Source organism: Pelmatolapia mariae, linkage group LG3_W, assembly GCF_036321145.2.
Source record: "Pelmatolapia mariae isolate MD_Pm_ZW linkage group LG3_W, Pm_UMD_F_2, whole genome shotgun sequence".
Classification (NCBI taxonomy): Eukaryota; Metazoa; Chordata; class Actinopteri; order Cichliformes; family Cichlidae; genus Pelmatolapia; species Pelmatolapia mariae.
In genome coordinates this window covers 12,620,001-12,635,189 of record NC_086229.1, presented here as the reverse complement: position 1 = coordinate 12,635,189, position 15,189 = coordinate 12,620,001, and the positions used below count along the sequence as shown (strand labels likewise).

The 15,189-nt window shown below is 41.3% G+C and overlaps 1 protein-coding gene and 1 pseudogene across 1 annotated transcript in view; one reads left to right on the top strand and one right to left on the bottom strand.

Moving 5' to 3' along the window:
- Positions 1–10,915, top strand: part of LOC135932481 (protein NLRC3-like) — a 47,128-nt pseudogene extending 36,213 nt beyond the window's left edge.
- LOC134620609 (uncharacterized) overlaps positions 1–15,189 on the bottom strand; it is an 823,316-nt gene that overhangs the window by 493,807 nt on the left and 314,320 nt on the right. The gene's annotated exons all lie outside the window — the stretch shown is intronic.

Sequence of the window (15,189 nt, the reverse complement as noted above, 5' to 3'; positions counted from 1 at the left end):
GTCATCAGCTAGACACATTTTACTGAAATATGGTAAAAGTGCACAAAATTCATTTGACATTTATGAGAGAAGTTATGCTCTCTCATATTTACACATGAGCAACATTTTAGTAAGATATTTGTTCATGAATACGTTGTTCTGTCAGCTAACCAAGAGGACAAAAAAAAGCACCAAGTCTGCACATCAGCGTGTAAGATTTGAATGTGTGGATTTGTTTGGTTTAAAATCCACAGTGTTCTTTTAACTCAAACAAGTAGGCTTCTGCCGCTCCTCTAACACATCCCACATTTGGGGTGAAGCCCTCCAAATTCAAAATTTTCTGTAGTGTAGGTATAAAATGCCCATTCCACAGTAATATCTTTCAAGCGGAGAAAGACGTGACTGTTTCCTTTCAGTAGGGGCTGGAATTTCATTTATCTTGGGCTTCACACAGATATCTTGGTGGTGCCGCTCGATAATTGCATTTAAACTGAGCTTAGGGTGTGCTTGATCAGCTCCACAACTGCTGTTTGCAAAATGATATCTGTCTCGTTGTGGTGCTCAAAAGTTGGTTCCTGGGGCTGCTTGTCAGCAGATGGAGTTTCATGGGACCGTGGGATTTCACTGCAGAGCTTTGTCGACCCAGTCAAAGTCCGTTGGCTCTCGGATGTTGATTGATTGATTGATTATACTTTATTCATCCCGAGGGAAATTGGGTTAAGGCTGCCAGCCGTGCCAGCGCCGTCTTACCCATCCGACCATACATACATTACACAAACATCACATGGGGAAGACAGGTCAGAGGGGTATAACATGGAAAAGCATAACATGAGGAAAGATAAGGAGAAAAAAAATAACTTCCCCCAGACTGAGCTCCAACAGGGAGATCAGTTTGAGAACAGAAAAAAAAAAAAAAACACCTCTGCACATAGCACATGAAAAAAACTCTTAATACACCAAAGAAACACATGACAAGCCACAGGGGTGGGTAAAGGGTGAGAGACAGCCAATGTAGACAGTACATCCGGGCCTGCAGCCTATGCGCTGGTCTCCACGATCCACCATCAGCATCGGAAGGGAATAAGCGTCGAAGGCGTTTGGAGGGGGAGGGGGGATGAGTGTATATCTGCATGTGTACAGTCAGGTTCATAAATACTGGGACATCGACACAATTCTAACATTTTTGGCTCTATACACCACCACAATGGATTCCAAATGAAACGAACAAGATGTGCTTTAACTGCAGACTGTCAGCTTTTAATTGAGGGTATTTACATCCAAATCAGGTGAACGGTGTAGGAATTACAACAGTTTGCAAATGTGCCTCCCACTTCTTAAGGGGCCAAAAATAATGGGACAAAATTGCCTTCTCAACTGTTCCATGGCCAGGTGTGTGTTATTCCCTCATTACCCCAATTACAATGAACAGATAAAAGGTCCAGAGTTCATTTCAAGTGTGCTGTTTGCATTTGGAATCTGTTGATCACAGAGTGAGGTCTGTGAAAGCCGGACTGAAACTTATCGCAAATTCTAAGTTTGTCCAGAGCCGCTATAAGTTGCTTAGCCACAACCATTTCCAGAAGCTTAGCAATTAACGGTAATTTAGATATAGGTCTGTAGCTGCTCCAGTGCATCACATAAAAGCATAAAATGCTTCACATTATTAGTTAACCCTGCCTCAATGCTCAAAGTGGAAAAAGAAAAAAGAATAATAAATTCAGTGCTGTGTGTGCTGTGAAGTTGTAGTTTGTTTTAAAAATATGGAAAAGGTTTACAGTTGACAGTTTAGCTGGCTCTGTGTTTTATTGCCTTGTCTTATATATAATTAACATGTTTGACTTATAGTAAAAGACCATGCTCTCTGTGATTTAAAATTTTTGATTTAATTCAAGGAAAAGATAGAAAAATTAAGAAAAATACACATTCCAGCTTTCTTTGGCCTCAGAGTCGTGGCTTTCATCCTGAAAGGTTTGTTCAAACTGTGAGGTTCGTCTAATTCACAGAATGTAAAAAATAAAAAGACCAATTAAAGTATTAAGACTAATGATAAGCAAGTTTTTTGAAACAGGAGTGCTGCATCGCAGCTCATTACTCACTCGCCCTGGGGCACTGATACACAGAGAGATGTTTTAGGCGATCTGGAGAGCAGTGTGATGGAGGTTGTGGACTAATGCTGACCATATACTCTAACTTTTCAGCCCATAAAACAAAAACACACAGCCATTCATTCATTTACAATTAAAAGTCTGTAATTTGAAGTATTTAAAGCTGTTTACCCCCTGATCCTCTGATGAAAAATCTTTATTTCAGCAGCACTTCCACCTGAATCTTCAGGTTTGATTCCTGACTGTATTCTGAAGGGTTTTACAGAGCTGTTTATTTGATTTAGAAATCATTTTACCAACTTAATATGTACAAATGCACTGTCTCTGACTGAAAATATGAAATAACCACTTTGACTTCATTTAACTGGTTCAGTGAATTTGAGCCCATAGGAGAGTGACAAAACCTGCAGCTTCAGAATCTGTGAGATGTCGACTTTCAGCACCCAAAAGCATGTAGGTGTATGTCCCGTTGGGTGAACAGGGAGATCATTGCTTTGTGTTTGCATCTTTTTGTGGAATCTTTTCTTTTTGATAAAGCTTATAGTTAGAGCTGGATCAGGTGACCCTGGACCATCCCTTAGTTTTGCTGCTATAGGATCAGGCTGTTGGTGGACCTCCCATGATGCTCTGCTTTCTTCTCCACTCCCCTCTTTTCACTCCTGATGCGTTTATGTGCCATGCTTTCTCTCTAATATTGTAGGCTGTTGTTCCTTATAAATAAAGTCCCTTATAAATAAAGTTAAATTGAATGGATGTAAATGTATAGATGTTATTGTATGTGACAAAGAGAAAATGATTGTTGACAGATGGATTGTTGTTTTGTGTGTCTGCAGTCTGTCAGGCTGTCTGATCACAGAGGAAGGCTGTACTTCTCTGGCCTCAGCTCTGAGCTCCAACCCCTCCCATCTGAGAGAGCTGGACCTGAGCTACAATCATCCAGGAGACTCAGGAGTGAAGCTGGTGTCGGCTGGACTGAAGGATCCAGGCTGGAGACTGGACACTCTCAGGTATGGAGAGAATGTCTGATAGAGGAGGAAGAGCTGGAAACATTTCCTGTGTCCTTCACTAGGAGTGACAGTGTCAAGAGAGCAGAAAAGAGAGAGGGTTTTGAGATGAGAGATTTGTGACATTTAGCATGTTTGGAATCTACAGTTAGTGTGTTGCATAGTTAGTGTGTAGTGTAGTCGATACTTTTCTTGTGTGTGTCAGTACAATGAGGTGACTGATGAATGTTACAGGTGCTGCCAAAGGTGGGTGCACGTATCAGGCTGTTGTTCTCCTTTATCTCATAGTGGACAGAAATAATTTTTTGAAGTTGCACGCATTTTTCTCCTCTCCTGTCCTCTCCTCTCCTCCTCCTCCTCTCCCTTAGCTTCCCTGCTTAGCCTCTTATGTCCTTGTCTAGTCTCGTGTTTTTTGTATTACTTTTCCCTGGAACAATCTCTCACAGTCTGTTTTCTAAAACCTAAAAGAGGAATTATGGATTTGATCAACTGGTCTCTGAATGCAATTGACACCCCTTTCTCAACGAGAAGTCTGGGCTTGGGTGAGCCTGACTGCTGAAGATTTCTACCTATTCGGAACCATGATAACAGGGTTCTGGCTGATCGGAGCTGGCTTGGGCCTGACTTATCGAAGAATTAAGAAAGCGGAACCGGCTGTTCAAACCTCCACAAGGCTGCCCGCTGGAATTGAAACGATGGGACGAGGCGTGAATTTCTCAAAATGGGCTCATTGAGTGCAGCACGGATAAGATCTTGGAAAGGCTACAGCTGCTGTGAATACTCAGAATAAGATCTCTGAGTGCAGACTGGATTACATCTCGGAAGGGCTCGCTCGGCATAACATCTCTGAGCGTAAATTGGATGACTTCTCGGGGAGGCACACTGTCGTGAGTTTTTCAGAATCGGCTCCTTGAGCACAAGAATAACAACATCACAGAATGCAAGTATGGCGAAGCTCGCGGCTCTCCATCGGGAGATTGAGAGACCAGTGTTGGACTGTAGAACTGCTTTGAAATTCATATAAGCTGTTCGCACTAAAGTAAAAAGCACCATCACTTCATGCGGATACCTTCTCGGCGCCAGCTGCGGTTGCAAGGCTGGAGCTGTACAACAACACCCTGATTACAGACTGTGTTTAGTCTGTTCCTTCCTATTCTATGCAAGGCCACCTGGGTTGGCTGGAAGACTGTTTACTTAGCCTGGCAGGGCGAAGGACACTGTCTCAGCTGAACTCTGGACACGCACACACATACATATACACTGATATGCACACACTCATCCCCCCTCCCTTTCCAAACGCCTTCGACGCTTATTCCCTTCCGATGCTGACGGTGGATCATGGAGACCAGCGCATAGGCTGCAGGCCCGGATGTACTGTCTAAATCGGCTGTCTCTCACCCTTTACCCACCCCTGTTGCTTGTCATGTGTTTCTTTGGTGTATTAAGAGTTTTTTCATGTGCTATGTGCAGAGGTGTTTTTTTTCTGTTCTCAAACTGATCTCCCTGTTGGAGCTCAGTCTGGGGGAAGTTATTTTTTTCTCCTTATCTTTCCTCGTGTGGTGCTTTTTCCATGTTATACCCCTCTGACCTGTCTTCCCCATGTGATGTTTTGTGTAATGTATGTATGGTCGGAGGGTAAGATGGCGCCGCCATTGCGTGCAATAGCCTTATGAAATTTCCCCCTTGTGGGACTAATAAAGGTATATCAATCAATCAATCAATCAATTAATTTGTGTGGCATCAAATTTGATGCAGAACGCCTGATTTTTCTGTAAAAAGTTTGAAATGGTCATTAAAAAAAACACCTTGGCTGGATTTGTAGGTAAATAGCTGCATATAACTTTGTTGATTGCAAAACTGCATCCATCCATCCATCATCTTCCGCTTATCCGGGGCTGGGTCGCGGGGGCAACAGCCTAAGCAGAGCTGCCCAGACCTCCCTCTCCCCAGCCACCTCCTCCAGCTTGTCCGGGGGAATACCAAGGCGTTCCCAGGCCAGCCGAGAGATATAATTTCTCCAGCGTGTCCTGGGTCTCAGTTACTTTAATAACTGGTAACTATAATTAATTATAGTAACTATAATTAATTACTTTTGCAAAGTAACTTGCCCAACATTGGTCGTTATATACTGTCTTTTGCAGACAAAGAGTTATAGGACTCTCTCCCAGACCACAGGCAGGAGCTCAGTGCACAGCAGGAGCTTCACACAGACTCATACTCGTAATAAGTCAGAGCTTTATAAAAAAAAGATGTAAGTGTTTTCAAAATTGGAAGTTAAGTTATTTTTACTTCCAATAGTGTTAACATACTACACAGGTCATGAACAAGATTTTTGTCATTTTCATTGTAAGTGGGCTAAAGCACTTAATCAAAAGTATTCTAATAGAAATGTAAATACTGTAATTAGTTTTTTTTAATAAACCATGTAACTTGGATGGATGCGATGCTGGTCTAACCACAGTGCACACGTCTGATGTTGCTCAAAGTGCTCCAAGGGACCGCTCAGGGAGTTTCATCGGGAACTCAATGGGTATGTGGTGTACAACACTGGAGGCCAACTCCAAGCCCATAGCACAAGTCACCATCAAATGCGGGATCTACCAAGGAGATGCTCTGTCCCCACTGCTGTTCTGCATAGGCCTGAACCCCCTCAGTGCGATCATTGCCAAGACTGGCTACGGATACCGACTACGGAACGGAGCAGTTGTCAGCCACCTCCTGTACATGGATGACATCCAGCTGTATGCCAAGAGTGAACGAGACATCGATTCACTGATCCACACCACCAGGATATAGAGCAATGACATTGGAATGTCATTCGGACTGGAGAAGTGTAGTCGGATGGTAACAAAGAGAGGGAAGGTAGTCAGAATTGAGGGGATTGAACTACCAGAAGGCAACATTGCAGACATAGAGGACAGTTACAAGTACCTGGGGATCCCGCAGGCGAATGGGAACCATGAAGAGGCTGCTAGGAAAGCTGCAACCACCAAGTACCCACAGAGGGTCAGGCAAGTCCTGAAGAGTCAGCTGAACGGTAAGAACAAGATCCGGGCCATCAACACCTACGCCCTGCCCGTGATCAGGTACCCTGCTGGGGTAATAGGCTGGCCAAAGGAGGAGATAGAAGCCACTGACATAAAGACAAGAAAGCTCCTTACCATGCATGGAGGGTTTCACCCCAAGTCCAGCATCCTGAGGCTGTACACTAAGCGGAAGGAAGGAGGCCAGGGACTGGTGAGTGTCAGCACCACAGTCCAGGATGAGACAAGGAACATCCATGAATACATCACGAAGATGGCCCCAACTGACAGCGTGCTCAGTGAATACCTCAGGCAGCAGAAACCCAAGAAAGAGGAGGAAGGCGAGGAACCATCATGGAAGGACAAGCCCCTGCACGGTATGTACCACCGGCAGATAGCGGAGGTGGCTGATACACAAACAGAAGAAGACGGCCGTAGTGATCGATGTAGCGGTTCCGAATGACAGCAACATCAGGAAGAAGGAACACGAGAAGCTCGAGAAATACCAAGGGCTCAGAGAAGAGCTCGAGAAGATGTGGAGGGTGAAGGTGACGGTGGTCCCAGTGGTAATCGGAGCACTAGGTGCAGTGACTCCCAAGCTAGGCGAGTGGCTCCAGCAGATCCCGGGAACAACATCGGAGATTTCTGTCCATAAGAGCGCAGTCCTGGGAACAGCTAAGACACTGCGCAGGACCCTCAAGCTCCCAGGCCTCTGGTAGAGGACCCGAGCTTGAAGGATTAACCGCCCACAGGGGCAAGCGGGGAATTTTTTTTTAAATTTTATATATATATATATATATATATATATATATATATATATATATATATATATATATATATATATATAAGTAAATATATATAAATAAATATATAAAATATATATATTTTAAATTAAGTTTTTTCAGCTATTTTGACTGTTAGCAGCTTCTCTATTCTATTGTTCATGCACATATGTTTTCAAACTAATTATACCAGGTTTAAAAGTAAGATATTTTGGCTTTTTATTATTAGAGTTAGAGCCATACATATTTTCAGAAGCTTGTATTTAATCTCCTTAAGAAGCAATCAGATTTAGCAGCATGCAAATTACACATTTATTCAGAAAATTAAGTACTTTTATTGGAATATCAAAACACATGGTTCCTCAAAAGAGGAAAATAAACAAAAAAATCCATATTATGGAGTTGACAAGGTGCTGGCGGTGGTGACACAAATGTGACAGTGGTGACAGACTAGTAGAAAACAAGATATTATTTCTTTCAAAATGAACATTAAGCCTTAACAACTTATTAATATCACAAGACACTTCATAAAAATTCTTTTTTTGCACATATCAAGTTCTACATCTTAATAGTTCACCAGCAAGAGGCTACCTACTAGGGGTGCAACGGATCACGGTTGATCCGAAATCCGAACCGATCCCTCTCCACGGTTCGGTACGCACGTGATCCGAAGATTCGAAAAAGAAAAAAAAAGTATGCGTATGGTGCGCGGTGGGTCTGTCAAGCGGTAGTTATGGTCAGCGCTAGCGGTCCAAGTAGCGGAGCAGAGGAGTTTGTGGCACTTAAGCAGCCCTTTGCTGCCCAGTCCGACCGGGCTAAAGCTATTACTAAAGCTAATGGGGTGTTTAGCTGCAGACGGGAGGCCGTACTCCGTTGTGCAAAACAAGGGGTTTAAACTGTGATGAACGTGCTTGAGCCACGCTATGATATCTCGTTGCACGTCCACTTCAGTGACAAGATCGTTCCAAGCATGTATGAGCAGGAGAAGTTTAAAGTTATGGCTGAACTGTCCCAGGCATCTTCTGTTGCTCTAACTATACCATATATACACATTTATAAATACAGAGAATACAAAAGGGATAAATAGAATAAATAGGAATAAGAATACAAGGGAACGCCACATTTTAAGTATTGTAAGTCTATTACACCGCTGGATATTAACAAAAACTATTGCACAGTGAAAAGGCACTACAGCTACTTGTTCCCCCCTCCTCTGTCCCCGTTTCCCCTCCAGCGAGGAGTTAAACAGTTTGTGGGACAAAGGACTTTTTAAGTCTGCTGGTCCTTGACTTTGGGAGAAGCAACCTGTCACTGAACAGACTCCTCTGGCTGTTTATGGCCGTGTGCAGAGGATGCAGAGGCTGCCCAGCATGGTCCATAATGTCCATATTGCACCTTAATTTGTTTTTATATAAGTGCGTGGAATGAGTCTTCAGTTGAATGTTTTTTAATAGGCAAAAAATACTTAAATAAATAAATGGCGAGTAGAATTTTTGTCTTTTTTTTTCTATTTTTGCTGATCCGAAAATTTATCCGATCCGTGACTTAAAAACCGTGATCCGATCCGAACCGTGAAATTTTTGATCCGTTGCACCCCTACTACCTACTACTCCTTGATTCCTCAGAATTAATGTCTCAAGTACTCTCTGGTTGTGTGTTTAGACCCTGCTGGACTTTCTCTCCTTTTCTTTCTCTTTGCTTGTTTTCAAAAGATCACTGATGTTCTTTATCTGTCCCTCTTTCACTGTATTGCTCCATCTTTCCCTTTCCTTTATGAGAAACTCTTTCTTCAACTCAGGCTAGCTGTTTATTTTTTCTCCACTTCTCTCTGCCATTACAAGGATGGATAGCTTTAGATACGTTGAAAACATGTGTTATCTGAGAACGAAACAAGTCTGTGAAATCCTGACCAGAGCAAGGTGGAATACTGAACATTAGCTGCTAACTTAGCTTAAAAGCAAGAGTAAATGGCATTAGCATTAGTGGTAAATGCTAATTCATCTCAAATTAGCATTAGCCACTAACGGCGGTCTGTCACAGAGGGAGAGAGAGAGAGAGAGAGAGAGAGAGAAGAGATTCAAATCAGTCAGAAGATAATATCCAAATGTTCACAACTATCATTGGCTGTATGAAAAGAGCTGCTGAGTTATCATGGTTACCTGAGCTCAGAAATCACAGCCGTAGAATGGAGAGTTGTGTCAGCAGAGGTTCAGAATGCAGGATGGTCACGTGGTTCTTGCAGACTTCAGATAGTTCCTGAAGTGCTAATTGGACTATGTTAACATGGAGAGACAGAGCTGTGTTTTTAGGTCATTGTTAGTCAATAAATGTATTGATCTACAATAGTTTTCATACCACAGTGAAGTTTATGTAGTTAAGTCTGTATATATGAATCAAATATTCAAGGATCAATGTTACCTGCCTTCTTCACATATTTAAGTTTGTGTTACCACAGTCAGAGATGAAGCTGTTGTTCATTTGATATATGTAACATTGTATACTAACAAACAGCAGTCACCGCTTAATATTTATTGTTTTGTTTTGATGGAATAGAATAAATATTGTAACATGAATGATTTTCTACTTCCCAGTTTGTCTTCATTGAGTTGTCAGTGATGTGGCAATAACTCAGACTGGAAGTAATCTTCTGATTCTGACAAATGAACTTTCAGAAATTCAGAGGACAGAAGGAAACTGACAGGTGACTCTCAGTGATGTCAGTTGACAGCAGAATGATTCAGTGCTCTAACATGAGGATCAGAGTCTTTGCTGAGTAAATACACTGGTCCCTTAATAGTTTCAACATGAAATATTCAAAAGCAAATATATGGTCCACTGTTTGTGTGAAAGAGACAGAATTTTCTCTGTGTGCATGTGGAGAAATCTGCTGTCAAATCAGAACATAAAGAGGTTTCAGGTGGCTTTAAAACACATGAAAACAAGGCTCCACTCACTCAGAGGTCAGAGGTCATGTACAGTAACCACACTGACACCAAAAGGAGAAAAACAGCTTGCAGCAAAGGCAGGGAGGTGTCCTTTCCAGCTAAACAGAAGAGGAATATAACGATAATGAAGGTGACAGTTTGAATCAGTCATATTTCATTCATCACAGTGGTGTACTGACAGATCCAGGATCAGTCATCAGCAGTTTGATCCACGTAGGGATTGAAGTGTATTTGTGAAAATGTTGGACTGTTCCTTTATCAGTGTGTAACAGTGTGTGTATGAGAGCCATGTAATGTCCATGTGTGCATGCTGACTGTGCTGGTCTGACTCCCCTCCTCATTTCAGGGTGGAGCATGCTGGAGTCCGATGGTTGACACCAGGTCTGAGGAAGTGTAAGTGTGTTTTTAATGGGATTCATGAAAACAAAGCAGCACACATTCAACCATCTTCATCATGTCAGGAGTCATCATCAAAGTGTCAATCAATGAACAGATGATGGATCAATAACTGCAGCTGGATTGTGTTTGTTCTCTCCATCAGATTCCTGTCAACTCACAATCGACACAAACACAGTACACACAAAGCTCCAACTGTCTGACAACAACAGGAAGGTGACACGTGTGGAGGAGGTTCAGTCATATCCTGATCATCCAGACAGATTTGATGGTTGTCATCAGCTGCTGTGTAGAAATGGTCTGACTGGTCGCTGTTACTGGGAGGTCGAGTGGAGAGGAGTCGTTTAGATATCAGTGAGTTACAGAAGCATCAGAAGGAAAGGAGGCAGTGAGGACTGTTGGTTTGGGTACAATGATCAGTCCTGGAGTCTGTACTGCACTAATGATGGTCCTGTTTTTGTCTGTCATAACACCAAATTCATATCCACCACCACCTCCTCCTCCTCCTCCTCTGTCTCTAACAGAGCAGCAGTGTATGTGGACTGTCCTGCTGGCACTCTGTCCTTCTACAGAGTCTCCTCTGACACTCTGATCCACCTCCACACCTTCAACACCAAATTCAATGAAACTCTTTATCCTGGATTTAGAGTCTGGCCTGGTTCCTCAGCATTTCTGTGCTGAGTGGAGTGTAAAGAGTGTCTCCTGTTAGAGAAACATTCTGACTGTTGAACAGATAGTTCAGTCTGTACATGTCTGTCTCTTTCACTCACAAACACGTTTTCACATTCATGGATTCAATCAGTTGATGTTTGAAACGGTTCTAAATGATTCCTTGTAAACTTCTTCCTCTTCGGTCCTTTAAAGATGGAAGCTCCCATTATTCCAGGATCCACATGTTGTTTTTCTGTCTTTTTCCACTCAAAGCTTCACAGTGAATATCAGTATGTTGTGTTTCTCTGAAGCTCAGTTCACAACCAGCTCCTCTGCATTTTCAAAAATTCTGAGCTCATTAAAATGAATCCAAATGTTTGATTTCTCTTTCTTAATGGGAAGTTTCCATCATGGCTGAATAAGTGGACATCCAACAGTGTATCAAATATTAAAGACATTCAGCATCTCTCGTGTTTCTGTCATTCTATGAAAACAGCTGCTTTTAAAACTGATCCAATCAAAGAAACATGAACTTCCATATTGATCAGATCAATACTACAGCTCTGATGTCACTAACATCTCCTTGAACTCTTCATTGATGGTGATTTGTGGCCCTCTGCTGGTGAGAAGGTGCATGATGCCAGTTTAAAGAGCACAGATGACATGAAGTGTTTTTAAATCTGCTTTCAAAATAAGACCTCAGTCTGAGTTTTTAAAAAAGCTCTTATTTTGGAGGGAGCTGACATTTAATCTTCATGTTATCAGTCCATCAATGGGTGTTATTAGCAGTTATCAGCCCCATAACTGTGGCTCAGATTGGCCCTCCTGCACCTGCTAGGAGGCTCAGTGGGTCGTTATCACCAATTGGTGAGCCGGATCGCTGTGTCGCTGTTGGAGGGACGATGATGAATCCAGATCCAGTACAGACAGACTCCAGTTCATTTCACACTGAAATGGGCACACAGCAGCTAACTACTGAAAAATGTCTATTTAATCAGTTTGAATATGATTTCCTGATGAACAGAAACAGATTTCATAATGAAAAGGCTTCTGAACGTTACTCTTTTGCCACGAGCATCATCTGTATGATGGAAGCTGAGCCTGGAAATAGTTTTTTGCTAGTATATTACTTTAGCTGAGGCTAACTTCAAAGAACGCCATGAGAGTGTTAATAACGTTACTAATGTTCAGTTACACTTTACTAGGTCACATCTGTGACACACGTCACTTAAATAAAGAAGGAAATATTGGCTCTGTTTTATCTGCTGGGCCCAAAAGTGACTCCCCGTATTTAAACTGCTATGAATAACTTGTTGGTCTATAATATGTGAAACATGTGTCAAATGTATCCATCATGAAAGATATCAGGTCATCTTGAGCCACAAAAACATTCCTATCATGAGGTAGAAGCTGGAATCAGTTTGTTGCAGAGGGACGTTTATATATCCCATATTTATCCAGTTAAAGTCACATTGAAATTCAAAAATGTCTTTTCAAGAGTCGTCTGTCCAAGAGGAGCAGAAACTGCAACAAATATAACAACAGTTATTTAAGCTGTTTTAAAGGCCACAAAGGAGCAGATTGGTTATAATGCAGCTGCTTCAGAGGAATAAAGATGAAACACGGTTTTTATTTCATGTGTAACACCTTTCAATAATGTGTTCACTAAAGTCTATTGACCAGTATAAGTAAAGACATTAGGAGAATGGTGGCTAAGCTGTCATCCCTGATGGACAATATCTCCCACCCCATGCAGGAGACTGTGATAGCCCTGAGCAGCTCCTTCAGTGGCAGGCTGCAGCACCCACGGTGTGGGACGGAGAGACTTCGCAGGTCTTTCCTCCCCACTGCTGTCAGACTCCACAACAAAGACTTCAACTGATCTAACACGCACGATCTGATATCGTCGTGTTGGTGTTGTTCCCAGATCAACATAGTAAATGTTGTTCCAGGATCAACATTGCAAGTCACCAGTCAGAATGTTGTGACATCATACTTTTGCGACTTCGGGAAAAACCGCCTTAAAACAAAAAACTGTACTGAAGCTGCGAGAAACCGCCTCTGTCCGCCGATCAACGGACCTTGACCCTAACCCTAACCCTTTAATAAACGCTAAGCAGAATTGATATTGTCCTTGCAACACTGGAATTTCATAAATGCACGAATGGCTTGGCGCGCCAAAGAAAAACGTCACAACATTCTGATTGGTGACTTGCAATGTTGATCCTGGAACAACATTTACTATGACGATATCAGATCGTGCGTGTTAGATCATCCATCTAACACACACATGTGCAATAACAATAAGTGCAATACTCTTTTTCTGAAAAAGTTGTATTTTTACTCAGTTGTATAAAGCATTTGCATTCTATTTTTATCCTATTGTATATTTTATTCTATTTATTCTACTGTATATAGTATTTTATTTTATTTTATTCTTTACAGTTGTGTACAGTATTCTATTCTTATTGTATTCTAATTTTGCTATATAACTTTTGCACTGTCCACTTCCTGCTGTGACAAAACAAATTTCCCACGTGTGGGACTAATAAAGGTTATCTTATCTTATCTTATTACACACACACAAACACATGGTATCCTGCACATATAATACATATAATACACTATACTGAGGAAGAAAAATTTTAGTAAAACTATGAAATAAAATACATGGACTAAATACATACCTATGAGGCAGGTGATACATGGCTTCTGGTTTACCAGATGGACAACAAGATTGGCGCACAGGTCGGATGGTGTGAGTGTTCCAGAGATCTCTGTACTCGTCAAGCTCTTTTTGCAAGACATTGAGGAAGACATATCGTAGAAGGCATTTATGTTCATGACTGCCGTTGAAAAGATGCCTCTCCCTCAGGTCACTGAAGAGTTCAATCCAGAACTGAGTTCTAATGGTGGAATGACAAGGCATATAAAATTTAATAACACAAGTAATTCAATGTAATTGTCCTCTTTAAAGAAAGTCATAATCTTAAGAATAATGAACTGTGCGGAATTTCGTCCAAAGAAAAGCTTATTCACATGTTCTGAAGTGTTTCATCAGTGCAGGAAAAAACAAAGCAACTTCACACAAATGACAAAATTTAACAAAATGATTAATCCTTCAGTTATTCCTGCATTTGGCGGCTGAACTTAAGAAAAGTTGTAATATACAGGTCTGTCCATATAAATGTACTATTTTGTTTCTACATGAAGACTGAAGCTGTTATCACTTGTTAGATACCACACAGAAATCCAAAAGCTAGTGAAAACATCAGTTTTTCTTTTTTGGCACACAACATCAAAGAAATGTCTGAAACGAATGACCTCCTATAACAAATGGATTTCTGTCATGTTGGATCAGTGTTCTTATATTACTCCTTTTACAGTTCTCAAATTTGAAGAATCCCTTGTTCTTTTATTTATATGACTCCCTACAGGTAAACTATTTGATCTAGATGTTAGTTTGGTACTACGTAGGCACACAAAATTGAATAAATTTTACTCAATTTTAAATAGATCAATCTTTACTGATGCCATTGCCTATAGGATTTATAATAATTTATTAAAATGTTGAATGTCAGTTTGTTTGTTGTTTTTCATAGTTCCTTTTTAGGACTTTTGTGGAATGTGTGAGTCGGATTTTCTTTCTGAGTGTGTTGTTTTAATACAAACAAATGTCACTGGTATACCAAACATTTATTATAGTTTTTGAAGCAGTCTTGCATCACATGAGAAAAATGTGTAGGTGACTATGTTTTTGTTTGTTTGTTTGTGACTGTAATTTAATATTTGAGTATAAAACCCCACCCACAAGAAAAAGTATATCGCTGACCACGAAACACCTTCGGAACCATTCAATTTTAAGTTTCAGAATGTATTTTAAAAGCCATGTACCTTTGCTTTCTGAACGAAGACCACCAACTTTCAATCCGTTGATTTGTAGTTGAGGTGCCATACATATGACTGTGGGCTCCTGCAAGTTCATCTCCATGGTCTGATCTTAAAGCACAGTGAATGGCTACCATTGTGCCATTTTCTGTGCCACAGTCTGTACGAAGGCATGCTGGAAGTTGACCAAACCGTGTCACGCACTCCATATAATATTTTGCAATGATGCCTAGGTCATTATTTGAGCTGCCACAGCTGAGCCACATAACTTTCCTTGAAAGTCCATCAACAGCAACACCAAAGAGTTTCAGCTTATCATATCCATCCACATGCCACACTTGATTTGGTCCTTCTGAAAAATATCCTCTTCGAACAAACCACTTTTGTCACAGTGTCTGACACATGGATCTGTAACC